We start from the raw sequence: 27,531 nt of genomic DNA on the forward strand, positions 1-27,531 counted from the left end.
CAGTCGATTCTGTTCTTATCAACAAGTTTCTCTCTGAAGAGTGGAAAGCTTTTCGTTATAAGTAGTTCTTCGGTGTACAATGCTCCCCGAGCTGCCTTGTAGGCCCTGTGATCCCTGGAAGATGCGTCATTGCGCTATCAGCTGTGGTGCGAACATTCTTAGGTAGTGCTTCAGAGTGTCATTTGAATCTGTTCTTCCCGCTATAGCTCTTTTAAGTAGCCATGACGGTTGGAGACTTGCCAATAGCCCCGGTCGAAGGTGATCTCCCGGAGTAAGGTGTCCGTTGAGTAACCTCTTCATTGTCAGATAAGCTTTGCTCGGATGTAGTCCCCTTCAATGTCAGTTGCCACGATTCTCCCATCTTCACTGCTGAAATCAATGAATTTACTCTACACCCAGGAGTTGCCCATTTATCAATTTCTATAATCCTGTGCCATCCCTAATAACATCCCTCGAAGCAGGGATGTTTATTTCTGAAACAAAAGGAACGTTCGGTATAACTACGTAACCAGTGAGGTGAGGATTGATATTTTGACGTTGCCAAAACTGACACCACGCGCCAGAAAAATGATAATACGGACTTCTTACCTTCCGCAATGTGGTCACTGCAGCGTTCGAAGAGTGACTGACCTACTGAGAGCTACCAAAACGTGTTAGTTCCTGTGCGCATACGCTTCGCGCAGGTTTGTTATTTTTTCAAAAGTTGGGGGCACTGGCAGCCACATCACCGGTTACGGAATAATGTGACAGCGCTGCAGACAATGATATCAACCAAACGCAGTACCGAGTAGCTGTAATGTTTCACCGGACAGCCACCGGAAATGGCAAGGTGCGGGCGACCGAAGGCGGATTGACACGGGCTGTGGGCGTAGGTGTACGCCCTAGCACAATGAACGCTGTCACCCACGCATTCGACGTTAAGCAAGGTCGCGGAGGGGCTGCGGGACTGGATGCGAGTGTACCGCGGCCGACGGGCCGCGACTGTACCGTGTCGGAATGTGGCCGCCCGGCGGCCGGCGGCACAAAAACAACATGGCCGCTTCCGGCTAGTAAGCTACTACACGCAGTGTAACGGGCCGCGGCGCGCCGGCCTGTGGCGCGTGCATTCCAGGCAGAGGCAGCGCCGTGCGCTGCTGCTGGCGCGGCGTTGCCAGAGCGCCTCAGCGGCTGCGCAGCGTCGCCACCGCTGCTGCCGCGACGCGCCGTGTCGCCCGTGGCGGGAAACGCGCACGCTCAGCCGTCGCCCTCCCATTCATTACGGACTTCGCGGTCCGAGAAGACTGATCGCGCCTCGCCAGCCGCCCCGACCCAGCTCAGTCCTCCCTGGTGACTGCCACAAAGATAGTTTGTGCAGTAGTTCCCAATCTTACAATACCTGGAATACAGGATAATATGCCCAACGAAGTTTGATTCCAAACTCAACTTTAGACTGAAAGAACACAAACGCTGAGCGTAAGTTTAAGTAGTGTAAGTCTAGGGACTAATGACCTCAGCAGTTTGGTCCCTTAGGAATTAACACATTTTGAACACTTCGATAAAATTCAAATGTATCTAACGTGTGTCTTTGTACTAGGTTTACCACTGTAACAGGAAACATCAGAAGTTGGTTAGATATGCTTAAAATTTCGTTTTTTTCATACCTGAAATTACTAGGAGATAGAAAAGCAATGGCCCCAAAAATGGACTATAATGAAAAGAGTTAATTCCGTTTGTATTGAAAAATTCAACGAGTTAGAGCGGCATGTAGCCACGATAACGTGGCCAGATCGCTAGATGAAGCGCGTTGTTGGATTCCTAGAAATAAGAGACGCCTGCCGACCTAGTGGGAGGTGGATAGATCATATTAGAACGCACCTTATACTTGATAGCAGCAACGCCTCCGTAAGTGTTGAGTAGACTCCCGCAGTGCATTGTCGAGAGGTTTATTATAGTGGTAACTGTAATCATTTAATAATAGTCTACCAAATAGCGACAATCTAAACAGACTAACCGTTTTTTATTTTAGCTTGTATTTTCGTTTTACCTCCATGCATCGCACATTTCGTGGTCAGAGATGAATGTCGCGTGGGGAGGGCCTCCCGGCGGGTAGACCGGATCGCCTGGTGCAAAGTCTTGAGGTGACGCCACTTCGGAGACTTGCGTGTCGATGAGGATGAAATAATGATGAAGACGACAAGCATCAAGTCCCTGAGCGGACAAAATCTCCAAGCCAGCCGGGAAGCACTCCTTGCTTCTTTGGTAAGTATATCAATTACATTCATATTTACGTAATTCAGCAAAAATATATAAATTAATCGTTTTTGTTCATGACTTCTAGCTTTCTGCTACCCCAAGTTCCACAGACTAAAATCTTAAAGAGATCCCTGTCTGGTCGTAACCCATTCGGACTTAAAACTATCTCTAAGTTAGAATTCGCAAGGACTAGACATATTTCTCAAAGATTTTATGACACAGTAGTACCGTTGGTGCTGGGCGTTAAGTAAATGTCATTGTCAGTAGGTGATCGCAGCGACTTTAGTTAGCAACTGTACCTCGGGAACGGTGAATGCACGAGCTTGTGATGCTTCATGGTCTGAGTTGACAACGTGTGCAGCTTCTTATTAAGTTGTGACGAACCCTAATAGCATTAAACAATCTTTCAAGGTAGGTTGTAACTCAATGGGTAATCCTTATATGCATGTTAGTATAAGAATTATTGTTTTACCTGGTTTCCTTGATTTTGCACTTTAAAATGAGAATGTGGTCCTGAAACTTGTGGCAATCACACGATTGGCAGTTGGGCTAAATATCCTCAATAATGCTTAAACAACAGTTGTATGATGGCTTCACATCAGTTATGCTTGTGTTTTGTACACAGTTGAATATATCTCCGGACAAAACTGGATACTGGATTATCGTCGACAAAGTGCGCGAGATAGTAGGCATTTCAAACAGTACGGTACATCGCATATTATCTGAAAATTTTGACTTGAGGGAAGTGTGCGCGAGGATTGTGCCGCGTTTGGTAACACTAGAGCACAAACAGTGTCGTGACGATGTTTCAATTGGGTGTTACGCGAGGTTTCGCAGCAACAATGCTGATTTTTGCGCGGTTTCATAACCAATGACGAAACATGGGTCCACCACTTCACTCCAGAGGCAAAAGAATTTAATGGACACAAATTGGAGAGCCTACTCCAAAGAAGGGAAAGACCTTTTCTTCTGTAGGCAAGGTCAAGGCGTCGGTTTTTTTTGGGATGCGCGTAGGAATATTTTCACAGACTACCTTGAAAAAGGAAAAGCTATCAACGGCGAGTATTATGCGAAAATAATTGCAACGTTTGGAAGAAGAAATCAAGCAAAAATGGTCGCATTTGGCCAAGAAGAAAGTGTTTCTTCAGGACAATGCACCAGCTCAAGTCGGTTATTACAATGGGCAAAATTAATGAATTAAGGTCTTAATTCCTACCTCACGCACCCTATTCGCCAGATTTAGCCCCCTCTGATTATTTTCTGTTTCCGAACTTGAAAAAATGGCTCGGTGGTCGAAGATTTTCAACAAAGGAAGCCGTGACGTCGGCAGTTAATGTCTATTTTGAGGAGTTAGTTCTCATTATAAAAATGGTATCTAACTTCCTGAGCCGGCCGGAGTGGCCGAGCGGTTAAAGGCGCTACAGTCTGGAACCGCGCGACCACTACGGTCGCAGGTTCGAATCCTGCCTCGGGCATGGATGTGTGTGATGTCCTTAGGTTAGTTAGGTTTAAGTAGTTCTAGGGGACTGATGACCACAGCAGTTAAGTCCCATAGTGCTCAGAGCCATTTGAACCATTTAACTTCCTGAACATCGTTGGGAAAGTGTACATAGCTGAAACGAGATTATGTTGAAAAATGCATTTTTGCAAAACTTTTGTGTTTTCTTTCTTGGGCCAGGTACTTATGGGGCCGTCATCATATGTAGGTACACAAATGTGAAATATGACTTTTAAACGTTTTATTCAAAAATTTTTGAATGTTGCTTTTACATAACAGTGGAGGCAAGGCAACATGAACCAAGTTCAGTAAACACGAGATTTCTGCAAACTATTTTTTCACTCACATTTTAGCACTTTTTGGTCTATGCACAGTATTTGTTATTGCCAGTTTGGAGATGCCCAATTTTCCTTTACATAATTGAGCTCTATGTATTAGTGAAACTTTGAAATTTTCGTACTGACATGTGTTGCTGTCTTATCTTTCAAGACATCACTGTGTTGGATCTTCTCCTTATGAAACCATAGTTAAGTATTGCTTCCCATGAAAGATTACTGAACACCTCTCTCTCACAGACACATAGGTGACTTTATACTTGGCTGACTTCAAGCACACTTTACATCAACCTTCTTTCACCATATCTGCAAAGTATTCAAAACTATCAAGATGTACATCCATATTAGGAGCTGAACACACAGTCCTTTTTGCTGAACTTTCACAAATACCAATACACTATGGGCACATACCACTTCTACGGCAACTCGATCTGGTAGAGTTCTACCAACATATCAGCAAGAACCAAGCTCCACATGTCTTTTGGGCATTTCCACAACATAGCTCTTGGTACATCAATCGATTTCTTTGAAGATGCAGAGTAATATCTACATGTTGCCATGGGCTCAACACATGCAGTTGTTGAAAAAATTTACATATTTTCTGTAAAATCTATTTTCTGTCCAATCTAGTCACAACAGCCATGCCGCGCTCTATAGCTCCACTTCGAAGGACATTTTCTCATCCTGTCTGTCCCAACTGTGCCACAAAATTCATTGCCTAAAAACCAACTATCTGCGAGCACTTGGAATGCTGTTTCTCTGGCTAAGTTTCTGTCAATGCCAAAGCAATATCCCAGATAAATCTAACACCATTGCTGCACATCATTTTGCCAACAAATTTCAAAATTAGACATCAAGTCTGAAGCATCAGCCTTCATAAAAGACTTGAAGTCCCTTTTGTGAGGCTCATTTCTTACATGCTGTTTCAAACTGCTTCTACCCTTGACTGTAATATATGTTCACCAAAAACGTGTTATTCTTCTGTGTGGACTGTCTGCAACTACAATGCAAAGAAAAGTGGACAAATTTTGGAGTTTGTCTATTAGCTTCATCCAATTCTTCATTACTGATAATATGAAAATACTGTAGTAGCTGGAAGAACCAATTTCTAGTCATCACATAAAATGGGATGCATTTTCACTATGACCTAGTGCAATAAAGTACCAACAAAATACTCGAATTCACTGTTGATTGCTACAAAGAAACAATCTTTCTCTTAAGCGTAGATGTTTCATTGCTCAGGTACGAGTTCAAATGCATCCTTTAGATATGCTTTGTAACATTGCAAAGGTGTCATGTTCTCTATTGGTGGTGGATGTGATCCTTTCCATTCTGTGCCTGGGATCACGAATTTAGCAAAAAATTATACTCATACACTTACATATATGTATCACTTGCTGCAGCTGCTGTGTAGAGGGTGCTCAATTTGTGTTACAGTGGCTTACATCTGATTCTGGCTGAGGATCTACAACTATCACTTCTTAACAAATAAACCTGAAATTTAAGCAAATAAGACATCTATGTTATGTAATTACAAATGAACTTTTTGAACATGATTACTTTTGTTAATGATCCTTACCTTTGGGCCTTCATGTTCTGTTTCTTGCTCCTATCTAACTTCTGAAACTACATCCCCCCCCCCCCAACCTTTTCCACCATATGAGAGAAAATCATGGCAGCTGCTTCGGAAACAGCTTGAGGACTTTCACCTATTTGTACAGTTCCATCTCCATCCCCAATATCTGGTATACCACCACATGGGACATCAATGTATTGGTAATCAGGTAGCCTAAATGGATTATACATTTTAGGTCAGCATTAGTCAGAAAGCTGGACACTGTTTAAAAAACCTAGATTGCAATTTTACAACTGAAAACCAAAATTTTAAACACCAGTATCAGTAGATTTGTAGAGTGAGGCACTAAATTATGCAATTACCACTCAACTCCACTGTTGCTTTGAAGCAACATAAGATTTTTCAGTTTGCCTTACCTGAAAATAATTATTCTAGAAAAATGTACGATATACTTGAGAAGGAAGGATTGTCACAACATATGAAAATTATCTCAATGTAAACAAAAGTGTAGTCACAGCAAACTGTCATTCTCAAGAACTATTTCGCCTCCCTGCTCACGAGTTCCTGCCACCTGTTAAGAACAGTTAAAAACTGTCTCGACTAACAGTGGCAAAGGGGGGTAAAAAGCAATCTAATGTAAAATATACACATGGAAGGATGTTCCCTACAAGTAGTGAAGGGAAAAGAATTAAAGCATACTTCAGTCATTTGCTAGTAGTAGTTCCTCCATCTCTCAAATTAAGTTGCAACAAGACAAACTTTACTGATAAAGGGCGGAGAAAGATTTCCTGGAGGATGCAAGTATCCAGAAAAAGTTCTATGTCATACCACAGCAAGTATTTTAGTGTTCACAGCGTCAGTATCGGGAGAACTGCTTTCTCTTTTCACAGTGTATCATCCACAGTAGTTGTGGGACTCCCTGATTTTTGGCCTGAAAAGAACAAACAGCAAGTGGACACTTTGATGACGGGTAGCTTGAAAACTGGTTTATCCATGTTCTTTTGCAATTGGCAAAAAGTATCTGGTCCCAAATAAAGGAATCTTAGTAGCCATGCAAATTTAACAGTTATCCCAAGGCATGATATAAATTGCCTAGAAGGAACAGAAGAAAAAAAGAAAAAAAGGGTTTAGTATCCACTACAAACATGAAAAATCTGTAGCTCTTGGGAAACAAAACTCTTCAAGCCAAAACAACAGTAGCAAAGATGAGCATTTACATATATTGGACCAGCAGTGTTACCAACACCCATATCCCTAACAATTGCAGAAAGCAAACTTTTATTAGTTCTTTCTTGAAATACAAATGGTTATCTATAACTGAAATAAAGGCGACATAGCAATGTCCACGAATATAGCTCTGAACTTCAATATTTCAATAAAATTTAAAAAAATGATTTTTCAGTTAAAAACACATTATCTTAGGCACATATGCAATGTGTTAACATCCAGTATGTATGTCAAATGTTCCAAAAATATGTTGACCATCAAACCTTAAGTCAAGTACTCTACCATACAGCAAACTCTGGCACTTCCAAAATCAAACAGTTAAACTTACGATCCATGACCTAGCAACCACAATCAGTAAATGGTATACCAATCTACTTGCTCCAAATTCTCGGCAGTGTCACTGGAGAAAGAGGCAAAGAAGCTGGAAGTATAACAGATTTTGTTTTCAATGAAAGGCATTACTTTAAGGCAAGTCACATTATCTACCAAATGAAAGGCAGACTAAGTACCTCCAGCATCTGGATTTGTCTCGTGCCTGGTCAGCCAAAAATCTATTGATGCGGGAAAATCTATTGGTGTGGGAAGTCAAATAGAACCCCGTGTCTAGTATCGTGAGGTCTGTTAGATTATTTTTTCATGCAACAGTTTACTTGGGGAGTTGAAAAACATCTGTTGCTGCACCAATGGTGGTCACAAGAGTCTGCAACATGAAGCATCGGGAATGAACTTATACTTTGTTATGTGGATATTGACCACTTGGAACAAAAATTGAATAATGATCATATCATCACAGAGGATTACCAGTTCAATCATTCAGTTGAAATCTGTAGTTCCTGAAAAGTTATCTGTATCACTGTACCAGGTTCAGACAATTTACTCAAGAAGCTCCAACCTCGAGTACTCTCGACTAGATGAGTTTTCCGCATCACTATAGGGACTGCAACTGAAGTATGAAAACAACCAGTAAGTGAACAGTAGAATTCTTGGGTCCATTGGCCTTCACAACAACCCATAAAAGCAAATTTACGGTAGGGACTCCTTTAAAGACTGGTACACAGGGTACAAGGAAATGTTCTTCAGATTGGGAAAGCCATCAGTATTGCTACATGCTACAGAATGTGACAATTTTAGTCGCAATTCAATGGTGACTGAAGGATGATTAGAGTTTTAACCTCCCATCAACAGTTAGGTCACTACAGGCAGGGCACTAACTCCTCTTATGAAAGGATGGGGGTAGGAAATTTGCCATGGCCTCTCAAAGTATTCATCCTGTCATTTAGGGAAATCAAGGAAAATCTAAATCTGGATGGTCTGTGAGTATTTTAACCACTGTCCAGAATGTGTGGTGTGCTAACCACTGCATCACCTCACATGGCATATCAGCTTCTAGCAAAACCCCGTATCAGTATTGTCACGAAGTTCAGGTAAGCTTTAGACTGAATCGTTTGTCAAAATCCAATTTCACAACGCTGATTCTGACACTCATAGGGCAGCTGTCACTTATCTTTCACTTAAGTGTCCAACTGCATTAGACACGTGAGAGATAGTGAATAAATGTTTAAAATTCACCAACTACATTAATTTTATTACAGACATTTTCTCAGTGTGAATCCAAAATCTGAAATTGCATCATGTTTAGGGATCAAGTACAGGTTCAGTAACATGTAATTCACTTACACCATTAGATAAAATTGTCGATGTTCTGGGACATGAAAGGTTGCAGTCTGATTGCTCTCATGAATGCCACAATGGTAGATCTGACTGAACACACATGTATTGAGACTGTCACACAAAAACCCAACTTGCAGAGCTTGACATACCGAGCTATATCACTGGAATGTTTAAAATGGAAGAAACGCAAACTATGCGTTCACCTATAGAGTTCTACAGAAAACACTCTTACGAGGCCTAATGGACAAGTTTTCATTTCAGACTAGAAATTCAAGAGTGCCTCTTCTGGCAAAATATTTTACATTCCTGAGGGGCAATTCTATCTACAGCAGATCTATCTCTGGAGGCACCATTGCCAGTACACTTTCTGATGTACTGTATGACTTGGTAATTTCTTTCCGCTGTCACTACGAAACATTGTATGCAAGAGCATCAGAGAGCTGCAACATATTGGAACTGCTATCAATAAAGTACTACATCAGGAAGTTCAGTATCAACTACCTTGAAAATTTAAATTTATGATTTTACTGTCTTACTACCACCGAACTCTGCACCCAGCAAGTTCTATAAACACAGCAAATCACTGATCCTTAAATGAAAATTTTTGGCCGTCCAGGCATTACGAGATCCAAATGTTGGAGATACTTTGTCTGCCCTTTATTTGGTAGATAATGTGACTTGCCCCTCAAGATGTGCCTTCTATTTTTAAAATCAGTTTCTTTGCCGCTTCCTCCAGTGACAAAAAGACTTACTGAAACGGCGAAGAAGAACGTTTTAATAGCTTGTAACAGTTCGATACGATGTTTTTGTTTCTATTGTACACCTTCAAACTTCGGTGCTAAGATTTCAGTATACATTGTACTATTCCTCTAAGACGCCCGTGAAATCACTGGTAGTATCTTGTTTGTTAGTCGTTTGTGTAACCAAAGAAAATTGTATTTTTATCTGCGAATACAGACTGGCAATATAGCCGTTATACAGCTGTTCTGCTTCTGGCCCCTAATATCCAACAAATTTGTACATTGAAGATACCGATCGTTTGTTTGGCTTAGTGTGTGTGTGCGTGAAATAAATTTAAACCAGGTGCTTGGTTCGCTGTCGTGTACAGGATCTATGACAAAAACAGCGCCGTATTCTTACGTCCGACTAGGTGGTGATAAGGAGCAGAGGTAGGGGATTGGAGGGGGACTGCGAGGGGAAGATACTTAGTGTTGACAGGGTTTGGGGTGGGGGAATGGCAATCAAGCAGAACTCATTCAGTGGCCGTTCGCGGGCGGTCCCAGAGATATTTACGCATCTGGTGAAGCACAACGCCTTACATTAGTAACTCTTATTAGAGTTCCCTAAAATTAATTCGGTCGAAGACCAGAGATATGGAAGATTCAAATGCACCGACAATTCATCGAAAATCCTTTTTTACACTTTCTGCGAAAAATATAACGAATGTATGACCTGTCGAAGGAAAGGAAATATGAAAGCTCGGATACGTTGGAATTACACTGTTTCGTTCCACCAACATACTTGGCTGCTCGTTGTGGAGCAACGGAGGTCTGCTCTACATATATCAAACTGCGACAAGCAATAGTAATGCAATACACCCTTCACTTGTTTTACAATTATGTGGTAGGACGACTGCAGCAACAGATCGAACGATATCAAGTGATGACTTTCGGTCTTACAAATCAACTTCGCTGAAGAATGGTAGTTACTTATAATGCAGCATGACAACCAACTCAGTTTCAGTGTCACGAATGAGCCTCACTTCCATCGTCTCAAGAACCTTATAAGGTATTGAGTGACACTATGATTATGGACTGACTTGATAGAACACTTCCGAACAACAACAACAACACACAAACACACAAACACACACACACACCTACGTTTCTAGTTAAACGTATATACGGACAACTATCACTAAAGCGTTAAGTATTTGCGGCAGATTTATTTAGTCACTCAGGGAAGGAAATGCGCACACAAAACTCTATGTCGAATAAACTAAACTGTCTCGGTTAGAAAGTAATATTTTTAGTCTACTTATAAACAAGAAAAATTATCACACTTTTAAGAAGGCGCTTCCCAACAACAATATCTTGGCAGTAGCCTTTTAATAGAAGTGAAACACGAATAGCACAGAACACAAGCTTTTGAAGTGCGTTACAGAAAACAGTTATTATATGGGTGGAATGAAAAGGATCTACAATTAATCTGCCTGAAACAACCTTCATAGTGTATGACTATAAGGAGGCGCAGATTTGAGGACGTATGTGGCATCAACGAACTCTAATTTCGCAATGGAGATAAAGGGGTGGCGTGGGCGTGGGGTAATATTTCACAGGAATACCAAGTCACGTGGTCGGAATGGGTGCAGGCAGCAACAGTTACACAGGAAAGATGCGATAGGATTGAGTAGCGTGGCGAGCTGCATTAAACCTTTCAGACAAGAGGTAACATTCAAAGGTTTATCTACATTTCGTTTAAATGATCGGTAATACCCATTCCGTTAGTATCTAAAAAAATACATTCTCATATGGAGATGACAAATCTAGTAAATAGATTACTGCTATTTGCAAATAGTGTAAATTTAAATAAATAAAACATATCGGCATTTTGTTCGAACTGGGGGTTCGTTTATTACCTAGTAAAATCCAAGGTATGCGTAGAAGTATCTCGAAACTTAAAGGGATCCTACAGATAAACATTTACAGTGGGTTACGTCCCTTTTTTCAAAGGCAAAAAATTCACCTCAGGAAAGGTTCGGTAAGCCCGGAGCAGCTTAGTGCACATATTAAATCACGTCCGTTCAGCATGTCTTCGACCCCACAAAATCACTTATCTACCTCACACCACAAAAATAGCCGAACAGGGGGGCATTCTGAACTAAATATGTAGGGACAACCCATCTCACACGTGGACAGTCTCCGAATGTCTAACGCGTGTATTGTCAGTGTAACAGTCGACAGAAAAAGTAAAAGGCATTGCGAAGAAGGGACTTTGCAAAGAATTTAGAGTCTAGTCAAAGGAAGCCACAAAACTCTTTCACAGACCAGATTCTAAATGTTGGTTAGGGTGTGGTATATTATCCCTTATATATATTGATTGATGGCAGGCAGTGGAGCAAGACCTCGTTCCATATTTTATACTTTTCATTGTAAATTAACACTGCTGGCTGAAAGTTAATTACATCAGACGAAATTACTAAGTATCTATGTGTGTAATATGTTGATATACATTAAACATTAAAAATAAAGTTCTTGGCCGGACGAGCGGGGAGAGGAAGCTGTCGCTATTAAATTCCAATAAGGCATCACGGTAACGACATTTCTACATTCGTGTCCAAAACTCTCTCTCAAACTAAATTCGGGGACGCGCCGCCTCCCTTTGGACGTAACCAACTATGATGCGCATCGTCGCTGGAGGCGCTGCACATGCCCCGGTGCCTCGTGGGTCAGCGACGCATGAGTAGTAAACACGTTTCATACTCATGACAGGCCAGTGACGCCGTCACGAGCTCCTTGCTGTCGGAATGGTCAGTTCTTTCTTCTTTGGTGTTGCGGTAGTAAACTGAATATTTTACACGCATATGCAATTACAATGATAACGGTCAGAACAAAAAGTGGGCATCAACTGGGCCGTGGGGAGTATGTCTAAAACCACTGCCAGTAACAAATACAATTTGAACACAGCACGGTACAGCATGATGGTCCACGGCGCACAGTGCAACACTAAAAGCGTGTGAAAAGCTCCGCGACCTGCCCCACGGCGGCACCAGAAAGAGCGCCTAACCGCGCCCGCTGATGCTACCCGCAACGCGACGCCCGGCCTCAGACGCAACGATACGCACGCACTTCGCCATATTGAATGAGCACCGTGGCGGCGGATCCGGTGCCCACACTCTACCACGTGTCTTTCCTTCCACTTACAAACTATTTTGCAGCACACGTGACAAGGGAAACAGAACAAGTATTATACACAAATAGTATACGAAAAGAATTGACTGCCGGATAAACCAGCATCCCTTACTGTGTCGGCTGCTGGCGGTCGATTGTCGCCGACGTACTCCGTTCGACGTTCGGTACGATACAGAGTCACTGGCGGTTCGCATCTCGGGCGCCCTCGTGGCCGGCGGTGCCGCAGCCGCCGCCATTACTGCTTCCACTGCTGGTCACCGAACCGCACCAGTCCTCCCGCTAAACACGACAGCCACGCTGCGGAAGTCACTCACCCGTTTCGAGCGCGACGGACGATCTTGCGTGGAGTGACGACACGCAGTATACATCCGCGTTCAGCTCGCTGCGGTGAAATCGCGCGACGGACACCGAGACGAAGTACGTCGCAACACCTCACCGCTGTACGCGACTGAACTAACTGCGTCACACGCGGTGGATGCCCGCGCGCACGGCCGCAGCTTCACTCGCAGGCCGCTTGGAGGCGCGCCGTCCTCGAACCCGACCCGCCAGGAATGCAAATGGCCGCCAGCAGCGGAGTCCCGAGACGCGAACCACCTGCCCGCCACAGACGCCAGGAATAGCGGCCGGATCGACGCCACCGGCGGAGTATATTTTCCGTCGAGACGACGCCGTCTCCACTGCCGTCGGCCGATGACCGCCAAGTACTGTATGCACGTGCGAGGACGGCCGCAAACTGGGCGGGGCGGGGCGCTGCCTGCGCGCACATCGATCGTCCCAACCACTGGTGCCCTCTGTCGGGAACTCGAGGCCCCCTCCCCTCACCAACTCACTTCCCCCCACCAACACCAGAGCCAAAAGGCTCCTAACCGCATACGAACATTTCATGATCCACCATCTCACTCTACGAAGCGCGCGCGGCAGAAACGAGGAAGTGACGTCACCAACCAGTATCCGTGCAACTGGCGGGAAAACGTACGCTAGCGGAAGTTGCGTACCTCGTGGACACAACTCAGCGCTTACGTTTGACTTGCAAGTCAGCAGTCCTTCAGAATTTTCTGTCTAACGCGACTGACTGTTACTACAATTGCAAATGATTGTGCTAACGTTCTGATATATAAGGCGCATCCGAATTACCTCAGTTTCTTATCGCTGCAGTGTGAAAGATTCATTCTGGAATAAATTCCTCGCCCTTGTATACAGCCCGTATTAATGAAGTAAGTTTCCACAATTTTTTTTATAACCAAATGGTTATATAAATAAAACTAAACACTTATTAATTACTTCAAACGTAACAGCAGTCTCGGCACTATTTGTGAAGGAAGAAAAAAAATTACGAAAGCTTAAAGCTATTAGTGTAGGCTGTAGAAACGTTAAGTACTGGTAAAAGAAATCGTAAATCAAGTAATTTAAGGAATACGGGCAGCTGACAAGGGAACCTCCCCATCGCACCCCCCTCAGATTTAGTTATAAGTTGGCACAGTGGATAGGCCTTGAAAAACTGAACACAGGTCAGTCGAGAAAACAGGAAGAAATTGTGTGGAACTATGGAAAAATAAGCAAAATATACGAACTGAGTAGTCCATGCGCAACATAGGCAATATCAAGGATAAGGTGAGCTAGGGAGCGGCGTGGTCCAGTGGTTAGCGTGAGCAGCTGCGGAACGAGGATTTTGGTTCAACTCTTCCCTCGAGTGAAAATTTTAGTTTTTTATTTTCAGACCTGTCCGTCCGTCCGATGCGAGGTAACTGCGCTGTAGAATGGGGACGCTACACCTAAACAAACATCGAAACACACGACGTCAGTCGACTACAGCGCACGGAAGAGAGAATTCCTGCTAACGAGGCTCCCTGGCTGGCTGGCAGTTTGGACGAGAGTGCATTAAATACGTGAGATGTATTCCGTGGGCAATATGAATCCAGCAAATATAGCTCGCGACTTCAATAACAAGGTTCCCATCGCAAAACACAGACACTAAACTTATTACAGTGAACAGAGACGTCTATGAACGAACGGACAGATCATAACTTTGCGAAAATGAAGAAAAACTTTTCACTCGAGGGAAGATTTGAACCATGAACCTCTCGCTCTGCAGCTGCTCACGCTAACCACGGGACCACGGCGCTCCTTGACTCACATAGTCCTTTATGTTGCCTATGATGCGCATGGACTGCTCGGTTTGTATATTTTGCTTATTTTTTTCATAGTTCCACACAACTCCTTCCTGCTTTCTCGATTGGTCTGTGTTCAGTGTTTCAAGGCCTATCCACTGTGCCAACATATAACTAAATCTGAGGGGGGTTCGATGGGGAGGTTCCCTTGTGAGTTATATTCCATAGTTCTCACTGTATTCTCATGACACCATGGCCGAAGAGTAAAACTAATGTAAACAGTGGTTTCCTACTGTATCACAATCGTCACTGTTCTTTACAATTTAAGTTTGTTTTGGCTGCTGTTAAATAAATCTTTCTTTTAACGTTAATACAAAACTAAATGAAAGTCACAGGATTTTAGTCTCTGCGTACTATATAAGTTAAACAACAACATACGTAGAAGTATTAAAGGAATGGATTTTACGAGCCCTCAACCGTTTTGTGTTTGTGTTCAATATTCTGTGATACAAATGATGGCTTTTTGCTGGTTCATCCTCGAAATAAAACCTAAGGCAAATACATAGAACAGATCGAGCTGAAGGCTTGAACCAAAGACTGCAAGGCTCTGTGACAAGCTGGGCTGTGACTTCCTTGACTTGAGCCATAATGTTAAGAACTGCAGGGTCCACCTAAATGAGTCAGGAGTGCAATATACATCACACGCAGCCAACTAGGTAGGTGTGGGGACACACACACACAACGATTTTTTAGACTGGGCAACTCCCCATCGAATCCAAATAACTACAACTGTAATAAATCCAGAACTATCAGAAGGTTTGTTCAACCTGCGGCACAGTGCCACTGATGTTTAAAGAAGTGAACTGGCACACACTTTAAGACAGACGGGAACTATACCGAAAAAGCCTAATTACAAAGTTTCAGGAATCGGATTTGAATGACTAGTATAAGACTATGCTGCAACCCCCTACATATCGCTCCAGTATGGATTGTGAGAAGATTAGATTAGTTACAGCACACACTGAGACATCTAAACGGTCATTTTTCCAGCGCTTCCATACGGGGAAGAACCCTATTAACTAGAACACAGGGATGTACCCTCTGCCACGCATTTCACAGTGCTTTGCAGAGTATTGATATGGATCATAGTCCTCACAGGGTTACGATAGGATGGCCAAATGGCGATAATCGGTTGTTCGTGTTTAAGTATACAGAAGACGAAAGAAAAAAGAAGTTTTCATGATTCGTTCGAACTTCCTTCAAAACTGGAAACGTAACTGTCGATGCGTCTTATTCGTGACGTCAAATAGCGCACCAGCGCCATCTATTACGAGCGACAGCTCCTTGCAAAAAACTGGTTGGTTGGTTTTTTTTTTTTTTTTTTGTGGTTTTAGGGCGCAAAACTTCTATGGTCATTAGCGCCCAGCCCGTGACGTAGAAAACAGGAAAAAAACGAAATTTAAAATCAGCAGCAATGGGAACAAAGTCATAAAATTTGAGAAACTAAAGGCAGAAGGAATGCTTAAAAATCCACTATAGAAAGGGGTTGGTTGTCCCCCCCAAAAAAAAGGCTTCAAATGACTGACGTCATTTCACTGTCACTAATGAACTGTAGAACGCGGTCAGCTGAGCGCGTGTCATCTGCTCAAATCGACGATAGATCAGGCGATAGCTGGAGACGGGAGCGTAACGGATGAAAATAGGGGCATTCAATTAAAAGGTGTCTGACCGTCCACGGCTGAGAGCAGTGGGGACAGAGTGGGGGAGGATCACCGCTTAAAAGATGTCGATGACTAAAAAGACAGGGCCCTATCCGGAGTCTAGCTAAAATTACCTCCTCCCGACGACGCGATCGGGAGGAAGAGGTCCATGCGCAAGGAAGGGCTTTCACTTCCCGCAATTTATTATGGGGAAGTGTTGACCAATGCGCATTCCATAAATGAGCAACTTGGCGACATAAACCGCTCCGTAGGTCGGTAAACGGAAGAGACTGAATAGCTGGCCGAGGAAGAGAGACTGCAGCCTTGGCCGCTATATCGGCCGCCTCATTTCCACAGATACCAGCGTGTCCTGGGAGCCAGAGGAACGCCACTGAGACGCCCCCCAGGTGGAGCAAGCGCAGACAGTCCTGAATCCGGTGGACCAGAGGGTGCACAGGGTAAAGAGCTGAGAGAATCTGAGCAGATTACGTACTGTATCCGCTGATGGCGGCGGATGTAGTGGACAGCCTGGAGAATAGCGTAAAGCTCCGCAGTATAAACCGAACACTGGTCGGGAAGCCGAAAGTGATTTGGGGTGTCGCCAACAATATAGGCACTCCCTACACCTAACGATGTTTTCGAGCCATCGGTGTAAATAAATGTGGCTTCCGTCATTTGTGCACATAGAGCAGCAAATGCCCGACGGTAAACAAGTGTAGGGGTACCATCCTTGGGAAATTGACATAGGTCTCTGAGCAAGTCGATCCGGGGACGGAGCCAAGGCGGTGCTGTACCCCAAGTTGTCAAGAAGGTTTTAGGAAAGCGGAAGGAAAGAGAATGGAGCAGTTGACGGAAGCGGACTCCCGGGGGTAGTAGGGAGGAGGAGCGGCCTGCATACCCGACATCAAGGGAGGCGTCGAAAAAAAGGTCATGGGCTGGATTAGCAGCATGGAAGACAAATGGCTAGCATAACGACTCAGAAGGACTGCCCGCCGATTGGATAGCGGAGGTTCAGCAGTCTCAGCATAAAGGCTTTCCACAGGGCTGGTGTAAAAAGCTCCAGACACTAAATGTAATCCACGGTGGTGGATAGAGTCGAGACGCCGAAGAATAGACGGCCGAGCAGAGGAGTAGACTATGCTTCCATAATCCAATTTCGAGCGCACTAAGGCGCGATAGAGGCGGAGAAGGACCACTCGGTCCGCTCCCCAAGAGGTGCCATTCAGGACACGGAGGGTGTTAAGGGAACGCAGACAGCGAGCCGAAAGATAGGAAACGTGGGAGGACCAGCACAGTTTTCTGCCAAACATAAGACCCAAGAATTTAGCGACGTCGGAAAACGGAAGGTTGACAGGACCTAGATGTAAGGAGGGCGGAAGAAACTCCTTACGTCGCCAAAAATTAACACAAACGGTCTTACTGGGTGAGAAACGGAAGCCGGTTTCGATGCTCCACGAGTGGAGGCGATCGAGACATCCTTGAAGACGTCTTTCAAGAAGGCTGGTCCGTTGAGAGCTGTAGTAGATCGCAAAATCGTCCACAAAGAGGGAGCCCGAGACATCAGGAAGGAGACAATCCATAATTGGATTAATGGGAATGGCAAACAGTACAACACTCAGCACGGAGCCCTGGGGTACCCCGTTTTCTTGGGAGAAAGTACGGGATAGAGTAGTGTTCACCCGCACCCTAAATGTGCGCTCTGCCATAAATTCGCGAAGAAAAAGGGGCAGCCGGCCTCGAAAGCCCCAAGAGAACAGTGTGCGGAGGATGCCTGTCCTCCAACAGGTATCGTATGCTCTCTCCAGATCAAAAAATATTGCTACCGTTTGGCGTTTCCGGAGGAAATTGTTCATGATATAAGTGGAGAGAGCAACAAGATGGTCAACGGCAGAACGATGTTGTCGGAATCCGCATTGGGCTGGTGTTAAAAGACTGCGGGATTCCAGCCACCAAGCTAAACGGTAATTCACCATACGCACCAAAACCTTACAGACACTACTCGTGAGAGAAATGGGGCGATAGCTAGAGGGGAGATGTTTGTCCTTTCCAGGTTTCGGAACGGGAACGACAATAGCTTCCCGCCATCGCCTGGGAAAGGTACTGTCAGTCCAAATTCGATTATAAAGGCGAAGGAGGTAGCGCAGGCTATGGGTTGATAAATGCAGCAACATTTGGACATGGATACCATCCGGTCCTGGGGCGGAGGAGCGAGAAGAAGAGAGTGCATGTTGGAGTTCGCGCATGGAGAAAACAGTATTGTAGCTTTCGCGATTTTGAGAGGAGAAAGCAAGATGTCGCACTTCCGCTGCACGTTTCTTCGGGAGAAACGCTGGCGGGTAATTTGAAGAGCTCGAAATCTCAGCAAAGTGCTGACCCAATGAGTTAGAAATTGCGACGGGGTCCACTAAGGTATCATGCGCGACAGTGAGCCCAGAGACCGGGGAGAAACTAGGCGCGCCTGAGAACCGTCGAAGCCGACTCCAAACTTCCGAGGAGGGAGTGAAGGTGTTAAATGAGCTAATAAAGAATTGCCAGCTTGCCTTCTTGCTATCGCGGATGACGCGACGGCATCGCGCACGGAGCTGCTTATATCGGATACAGTTGGCCAAAGTTGGATGGTGACGGAAAATGCGAAGAGCACGTCGCCGCTCACGTATTGCGTCACGGCATGCCTCGTTCCACCAAGGAACTGGGGGGCGCCGGGGCAATTCGGAGGTGCGTGGTATTGAACGTTCCGCAGCTGTGAGAATAACGTCGGTAAAATGTGTGACCTCATCGTCGACGCTGGGAAAGCGACGGTCATCGAATGTCGCTAGAGACGAAAAAAGTGTCCAATCGGCTTGGGCAAACTTCCAGCGTCGCGAGCGCATATATGGCAGTTGAGGCTGCAGTCGAAGGACACATGGAAAGTGGTCACTCGAGTGTGTATCATCAAGGGCGAACCATTCGAAGCGCCGGGCTAGCGGAACAGTACCGACCGCAAGGTCCAAATGAGATAAATTTGCCGTGGAGGCAGACAAAAATGTGGGGACCCCAGTGTTGAGGCAGACTAGATCCGCTTGGTGGAAGACGTCTAGCAATAGTGAGCCACGTGGACAAGGATGAGGAGATCCCCAAAGCGGGTGGTGGGCATTGAAGTCCCCAACCAGCAAATAGGGGGGTGGAAGCTGATCAAGAAGATGAAGGAGATCAGCTCGTGCCAGTGGTGTAGACGATGGAATGTATACCGTACATAGAGAGAACGTGTATCCAGAAAGGGAAAGACGGACGGCGACAGCTTGGAAGGAACTGTTTAAGGGGAGTGGGTGATAATGGAGAGTATCATGGAGCAGAATCATGAGTCCTCCATGGGCTGGAGTGCCTTCAACAGAGGGGAGGTCATATCGGACGGACTGAAAATGAGGGAGAACAAAGCGGTCATGGGGACGCAGCTTTGTTTCCTGAAGACAGAAGATGACCGGCGAGTAGGATCGTAAGAGGATCGACAATTCATCCCGATTGGCGCGAATGCCGCGGATATTCCAGTGGATAATGGACATAGGGTCAACAGAAATTGGAGAAACGTGACCAAGGGTGCTGTCAACTCAACGACTGCTCAGAGCTTGCGACCGACAGCATGGAATGGCATTCAGTCGAAGGCAGAAGATCCTGATCCATAGGCTGGTCAGGAGCAGCTCCTGCCACCAACGATCGGCCAGTTGACCGGCCACCAGCAGTGCGCCTCGGCGACACGGAAGATGGCCGAGGGCGATTTCCGCCAGGTGGTGCTGTAGTTGGGATACGCCTTGGCGGAGAAGGAGAGGAACTGTGTTTCTTCGTAGCCGTCTTGGAGGTATGATGTTTAGATGAAGGAGGAACCGATGGTTGTGAAGTTGCAGTACGTAAAAACTCTTCACGAGAATGCTCTTTTTTCGAAGACTTGGCGTCTGACTTTTGGGCTCGAGATTTAGCAGAACCCGACGAAGGGTGAGCCATAGAGTGGGCAGGCGAAAGTGGTGAGGTTGAACGGGCGATCTTTGCGCTGGCCGATCTGACGACCGTGGTACTAAATGTGAGGTCGCAAGTCTGCGTGGCCGCCTCCTTTGTTGGCCGAGGAGAAGCAAGGACAGTGCTGTATTTTCCTTTCTGAGGCACGGTGGGCTGTCGACTGGCGAGTAACTTTCGAGCAGCAAAGGTCGACACCTTTTCCTTCACTCTTATTTCCTGGATGAGCTTTTCATCCTTAAAAACGGGGCAATCTCGAGAGGAAGCAGCGTGGTCACCCATACAGTTGATGCAGTGAGGGGATGGAGGTGGACAAGCACCCTCATGGGCATCCTTGCCACACGTAACACATTTGGCCGGATTGGAACAGGACTGGCTGGCGTGATTGAACCGCTGACATCGATAGCAACGCGTAGGGTTTGGGACATAAGGGCGAACGGAAATTTGTCAAATGTCAAGAAAACAGTGCGGGTTGGAATGATGTTCGAGTCAACCCTTTTCATAACCCGATGAACAGCGGTGACGCCCTGGTCAGACAGGTAGTGCTGAATTTCTTCGTCAGACAATCCATCGAGGGAGCGTGTATAAACGACTCCACGCGAGGAATTTAAGGTACGGTGCGGTTCCACCCGGACAGGGAAGGTGTGGAGCAGAGAAGTACGCAGCAATTTTTGAGCCTGGAGGGCACTGTGTGTTCTAACAACAGGGTACCATTCCGTAATCTGGAACATGACTCTACAGGACCCGCAATTGCGTCGACACCTTTCTGAATAATGAAAGGGTTGACCGTGGAAAAGTCGTGACCTTCGTCAGACCGAGAAACAACAAGGAACTGTGGCAACGATGGAAGAACCGTCTGTGGCTGAGACTCAGTGAACTTACGTTTGTGAGCAGACATAGTGGAAGGTGAGGAAACCATTGCGGAAGAATCCCCCATGATTACCGGCGTCTCCGATGGCGCGCTCCTCCCTTGTGGGGGCCCTCACCGAGGGCACACCCGCCTTAGGTGATTCTTCACACCTCAGGTCACACCTCCCGACAAACGGACGGAGGGACCAATCGGCACTTTCGGAAGGTATCAGCTCGGGTAATCACCCCTCCCTGGGCCTGGCCTTTACCAGGGGGTACATACGTGTCCTACCTGTCTACCCGGGCCGGGGCGGGGAATTACGCGTTACCCCGTCACCGGCTACGCATGGAAGTGCGTGGGTCGGCCTTCAGACACGCACAGGGAGGAAGAAAGAGAAAGGGAAAGGAAAGAAGAGGGGGTCTCAAACGCCGCAGCGGAGAAAAGGGTAAAGAGAAGAGGTAAGGAAAAGAGAAGGACAAAGGAAGGAAGAAGACATACAAGCAAGGAAGAAGAAGAATGCGGTACATTTACAAGCGTCCGTCTCCGGACGTAGGCGCAAACCATACTCCCAGAGGGGGAGAAAGTGAAGGAAAGAGCCAGAGGTGAGGGGGGGGGGGGTGAAGACAGGGGATGGGGAAGGATGCGGAAAGGGAAGGTATGCAGCCCGGAAAGGAAGGAAGGCCACATTAGCTCGGGGCCCCGTGCTCGCTACGCACGTATCCACAAAAGAGTTGTGGATCCCCTGGGGGGGGGGTTGGTTGGTTGGTTGGTTGGTTGGTTGGTTTAAGAGAGGGAGGGAAAGGGACCAAACTGCGAGGTCCTCGGTCCCTTGTTCCCGGTAAAATAATTACACAAGGTAAAGAAGAAAACAAAGGAGACGTACAGCACGGAAAAAGGAGAAAGGAAGAACCACAAGAGCGACAGGACAACCTACACTACCATGGACAAAACTGGAAAAAAACATATGCAGGAAACAGGTAGAATGGGTAAAAACGAGAGAGCAGATGACCGTGGCTGCCTGGTCACGAGAATAAAAAGGAAAAGCCAGCCACTCTGCGACACACTAAACCATCTACCCTAAAAGCATTAGAGTGGAGAACTCAAAAGGACAAAGAACATGCGCTAAAACTTATGTAGAATGATAAAACCCATTGTCACGTATAAAACGTAAAACTAAATTAGCCGATGAAGCGTTGTCAGCTGAAATTAATGGCAACGAGTCCGGTAACTGAAGAGTCCACCGCACTGCAGCCAAAGGACAGCTCAGTAGTAAATAACGGAGTATTTACTAAACTGAAAGAAGAGGTAACACACCTGAATTTAGTACGTTGCTTGTGCCATTCCTTGCAACTGGTTGTATCAGTTGCTGCATAAGAATTTTTACCGAGAAATTTGGAGTTTTTAATTAAAGACACATGATTGGTTTAGTCACTCCTCTTCCAAACAATCTCTCTATAAGGAGTCACTGTCAGCCGGGCGCCGCACCGACACTGAGATGGGTCATCACAGCACAAAAGGTAGCCGTGTGTCACCCAAGCGTGGCCAATGCGTAGTCGGCAGAGAGCCACAGAGTTGCTGCGAGAGGCCCACATGGAGGACTGCCACACATTCGTATTTTCTTTAATGACACCCAGTTTGTTGTACCTGCTGAGTTTACGCCATTTCGGCTCCGAAAACTTACAAAACCAAAGGATGACGTGGGTAGAACTGGTCGATAGCTTGTAGGCCGCTCAAGGAGTCAGTACACAGAAAAACGACTCCCCAGGGCTTGAACGGATGTGCTCAAGAGCACAAGATACAGCCACCAGCTCGGCAGTGAAAACACTGCAGTCATCGGGCAAGGAAGGCTATTCAATATGTCCTCCATGGACATACGGGAAGCCCACGTGAGCATCAGCCATCGAGCCGTCGCTGTAAACCAGTTCGTGGCCTCGTTACATGTCAAGAATCGAGAGGAAGTGGCAGCGGAGAGCCGCGGCGTTAACTGAGTCCTCGGGGCCATGGGCAAGGTCCAGACGAAGCCGCGGCCTAGGCGTATACCATGGAGGTGTGCGTGAATGGACTTCAAGTAAAGGTGGTTAAAGGCAAGGACTCCAGTTCGGAAAGAAGGGATCAGGCACGAACTGCAACTGGAAGCCCTGACCTGGGCCGCCGATGTAGGAGATGAACCGTTGTGGGTGGGGACAGGAGACGGCGATTCGAATGCGCAGGAGAACTATGAATGTATGCAACATAACTGGCCAGCGGTTGTGAACGCCTAATGGAGGGACTCCGGCCTCCAAAAGGACGCTGGTCACTGGATTCGTCCTAAACGCTCCTGTCGCTATGCGAACGCCACAGTGGTGCACTGGGTCGAGTAAATGCAACGCTGAGGGCGCCGCCTAACCATAAACCAGACACCCATAATCACGGCGCGGTTAAACAAGGGCTCTGCAGAGCTACAGCAGCGTAGAGCGATCTGCACCCCAGTTGGTGTTGCTCGAGCAGCGGAGGGCATTGAGATGCTGCCAGCACTTCCGCTTAAGCTGACGAAGCTGAGGAGGCGAAGTCAATCGGGCGTCTAAAACCAGTCCGAAGAATCGATATGTCTCCACTACAGTGAGTGGATCGTCATTGAGATAAAGTTCTGGTTCTGGATGAACGGTACGACGCCGACAGAAGTGCATAAGGCACGACTTTGCGGCTGAAAACTTGAAACGGTGGGCTACAGCCCATGACTGCGCCTTGTGGATGGCTCTCTGTAGGTGCTGCTACGCAACATCAGTACTGGTGAAGCAGTACGAAATGCTGAAGTCGTCTGCATACAGAGAAGGTGAGACGGGCGGCCCTACAGCTGCTGCTAGACCATTAATGGCCACTAAATACAGGGAGACAATACAGAGCCCTGTGGGACCCCATTCTCCTGGATATCGGGGGAACTATGGGAGGCACCAACTTGGACATGGAAAGTACGAAGCACCAGGATATTTTGCATAAAAATCGGGAGCGGGCATCGGAGACCCCACTCGTATAATGTGGCAAGGATATGTCGGCAGGTAGTGTCATACGCTTTTCGTAAATCAAAAAAGACGGCAAACAGGTGTTGGCATCTGGAAAAGGCTGTTCGGATGGCAGATTCGAGGGACAGAAGATTATCAGTGGTAGAGCGACCCTGGCGGAAGCCGCATTGACATGGAGCCAGTAGGCCACCTGACTCCAGGATCCAATCCAACCGCCGACACACCACACATTCCAGCAGCTTACAAAGAACGTTGGTGCGGCTGATTGGTCGATAGCTATCCACATCAAGCGGGTTTTTACCGGGTTTTAACACTGGAATGATGGTGCTCTCCCGCCATTGCGATGGAAAAATGCCATTGCACCAGATTCGGTAGAAGATGTCGAGGAGATGTCGCTTGTAGTCAGATGAGAGATGTTTAATCAACTGACTGCGGATCCGATATGGCCCTGGAGCTGTGCCGGGCAATGTGCAACGGCACTGAGGAGCTCCCACTCTGTAAATGCGGGCGTTATAGGATTCATTGTGGCGTGTAGAGAAGGGGAGGACTTTCCCTTCCAGCCGCCGTTTGAGAGTGCGAAAGGCTGAGGGTAATTCTCCGACGCAGAGGCTCGAGCATAGTGCTCAGCAAAGTGCTCGGCAATCGCGTTTGCACCGGTAGATAACACGCCATTTATGTTAACACCGGGAACACCTGTTCGTGTCTGGTTCCCTGAAAACACCTAAGATCTTTGCCCAGACTTGAGAAGGTGACGTATAGCGCCCAATGGTCGACACGTATCTCTCCCAACAGTCCTGCTTCTGTCGTTTGTTAAGTTAGTGAACGCAGGCACGGAGGCGTTGCAAGGCTATGAGGCGCTCCTAGGAACGGTGCCGCTTATGCCGCTGTAGAGCTCGCCGACGCTGCTTAATTGTTTCAGCTACTTCCGGCGGCCACCAAGGGACTACCTTTCGCCGGGGCACCCTAAAGAACGAGGGATCGTGTTTTCTGCCACAGAAACGATTGCAGTAGTCACCTGCTCAAACATCACATCGAGGGGGAGATTAATCGGTGACAGCAGAGATGAAAGCTTCCCAATCCACCTTGTTTAAAAAGCCCACTTGGGCAGGTGTCTGTGGGCCTGACGCCGGGGAAGTGACAGGAAGATGGGGAAGTGGTCACTACCACACAGGTCATCATGTGCCCTCCAGTGGAGAGATGGGAGAAGTCGTGGGTTGCAAATTGATAAATCAGTGGTCGAGTAACTACCATAAGCGACACTGAAATGTGTGGGGGCCCCAGTGTTTAGGAGGCAGAGGTCGAACTGAGACAGTTAAGTTTCGACATCTCTGCCTCGTTCAGCACGGTGTCACCCCATAAGGGGTTATGGGCGTTAAAATCTCCTAAAAGTAGGAAAGGTTTCGGGAGTTTACCAACCAGTGCAGTTAATACATTCAGGGATACTGCACCATCTGGAGGAAGATCTACATTGCAAACAGTTATTTCCTGCGTCGTCCTTATTCTGACAGCCGCAGCTTCAAGAGGGGTTTGAAAAGGCAGTTTCACCACGGGCTGAGTTTACGACATAAACGCAAATTCCACCCGACACTATTATAGTCGCTACGGTTCCTGTAGTTTCCCTTATAGCCGCGGAGGGCAGGGTTCCGCACTGCCGGGAACCAGGTTTCCTGGAGGGTAACGCAGGAAGTAGATGTAAAGCTTAATAGGCGCCGTAGCTCAGCCAGACGGTGGAAAAAACAGCCGTGATTCCACTGGAGGATGACGTCGTCGTCATACTGGGAAAGCATGGAACATTCAACGAGGCAGTTTACACCTCAAGGTCACCTGCTGCCACCGACTTTTTACCTGAGCAGTCTATTTTCATTGTATCTGAGGGTCCGGCGAAAGGTCCTCAGCAGACGCTATCTCCACCTCATCCACAGACGCAGAGCTTGTAGGTAGCGGTGGTGTGGGTGCCACCACAATTCCCTTGGTCTTTGGGACCTTCTTACTGGATTTCTCTCGCTGCTCCTTGGGTTTCCCTGGCTGGGAGAACTTCACTGATTCAGTCTCCGGGACTGAGGATGAGCGTGAAGCACTACAACCAGCTGCTTTGGAGCTCTTCAGCCACTGGCCGGTGTCTTCTTTCCCACTAGCAGAAACCTGGTAAGGGAGCGACCCAAGGGACACCTTCATAGCGAGAGGAGCCGAAGAAAACTTACGCTTCGCCGGCTCAGAAGTGGGGACTGATATCCCCGATGGATGGGGGGAGGGGGGGGTTGTGTTTGCTCCCTAAGTAGGTGGTGCGGGAGCAACATGGAGAGAAGTGCCCTCCACCATCAAGGGGGGAAGATAAAGTCTTCTGGTTATGAGAGGCGACAGGAATGCGAGGAACTGATGTGGGCGCCAACTGTTCTCGTGGTGACGGCGTAAGATGAGGTCATAGCCACAGGACGTACGCGCTCAAATTTTCTCTTAGCCTCAGTGTAGGTCGGTCGGTCGGTTCAGGGTCTTATATTCCACGATTTTCCTCTCTTTCTGTAAAACCCTGCTGTCTGGGATCAAGGGGAATGATGCTCTCCGCACTTGACACAGATGGGAGGCGGGATACATGGAGAATTGGGATGGGATGGAGGTCCACATCTCGACCTGTGACGCTGGAAGTACAGCAAGAAGACATATGGTCGATTTCCAGCATTTAAAGCACCACATTGGGGGACGGCTTGACGCCACAGCGGTAGACCGTCAACTTAACCTTCTCGAGCAATTTGTCACCCTCCAAGGTCAAGATGAAGGCACAGGTGGCAACCTGATTATCCCTCGGACCCTGGTGGATGCGCCGGAAGAAATTGACACCTTGCCGCTCTAAATTGGCGCGCAGCTCATCGTCAAACTGCAAAAAAAGATTCCTCCGAAATATGATACCCTGGATCATATTTAAGCTCTTATGGGGCGTGATTGAAACAAACATCCCTCAGCTTCTCACAGGCGAATAGTGTCCGTGACTGCGCAGAGCATGCTGTTTTGATCAAGACTGACCCACAGCGCATTTTGGACAAGCCCTCCAGCTACCTAAACTTGTCCTCCAAATGCTCCACAAAAAACTGAGGCTTCATGGACATGGAAGATTCCTCATCAACTCTCGTACATACGAGGTACCGGGGCGATTAAGCTTCACTGCCATCCTTAGCCTGGCGTTCCACCCATGGTGTGACCAGAGAAGGGAGCGATTTGGGTCACATTTCTTAGCATTGATGTTAGACTTTGCCCGCTTAGAGACTGCTGGTGGCGGACCACCAACATCACAAAACTGATGCAGACATGAGGAGGAATATGAAACAACGCGTGCGCGAGAAGGTGCTGGATCTTAACGTCATCTTGACAATATTTCAGCGGTCCAACTAGCCGCCATCTTCAGGCGAGAGTGCTGGTACACGATCTCGCCGGAGCTGACTTCTCAG

At 46.8% G+C, this 27,531-nt stretch overlaps 1 protein-coding gene across 5 annotated transcripts in view; it reads right to left on the minus strand.

The window, feature by feature from the left end:
• LOC126481642 (serine/threonine-protein phosphatase 4 regulatory subunit 1-like) overlaps positions 1–27,531 on the minus strand; it is a 341,775-nt gene that overhangs the window by 119,773 nt on the left and 194,471 nt on the right. The window contains exon 1 of one of the 5 annotated variants that reach the window (XM_050105547.1): positions 12,563–12,940. The exons of 3 other annotated variants lie outside the window; for them this stretch is intronic. The gene's annotated coding sequence lies outside the window, so the exon portion shown is untranslated. Of the gene's footprint in view, positions 1–12,562; positions 12,941–27,531 lie in introns of those variants that run through there. One more of the 5 variants, XM_050105548.1, reaches the window with a different exon arrangement.

This window comes from Schistocerca serialis, chromosome 5 (assembly GCF_023864345.2).
Source record: "Schistocerca serialis cubense isolate TAMUIC-IGC-003099 chromosome 5, iqSchSeri2.2, whole genome shotgun sequence".
Classification (NCBI taxonomy): Eukaryota; Metazoa; Arthropoda; class Insecta; order Orthoptera; family Acrididae; genus Schistocerca; species Schistocerca serialis.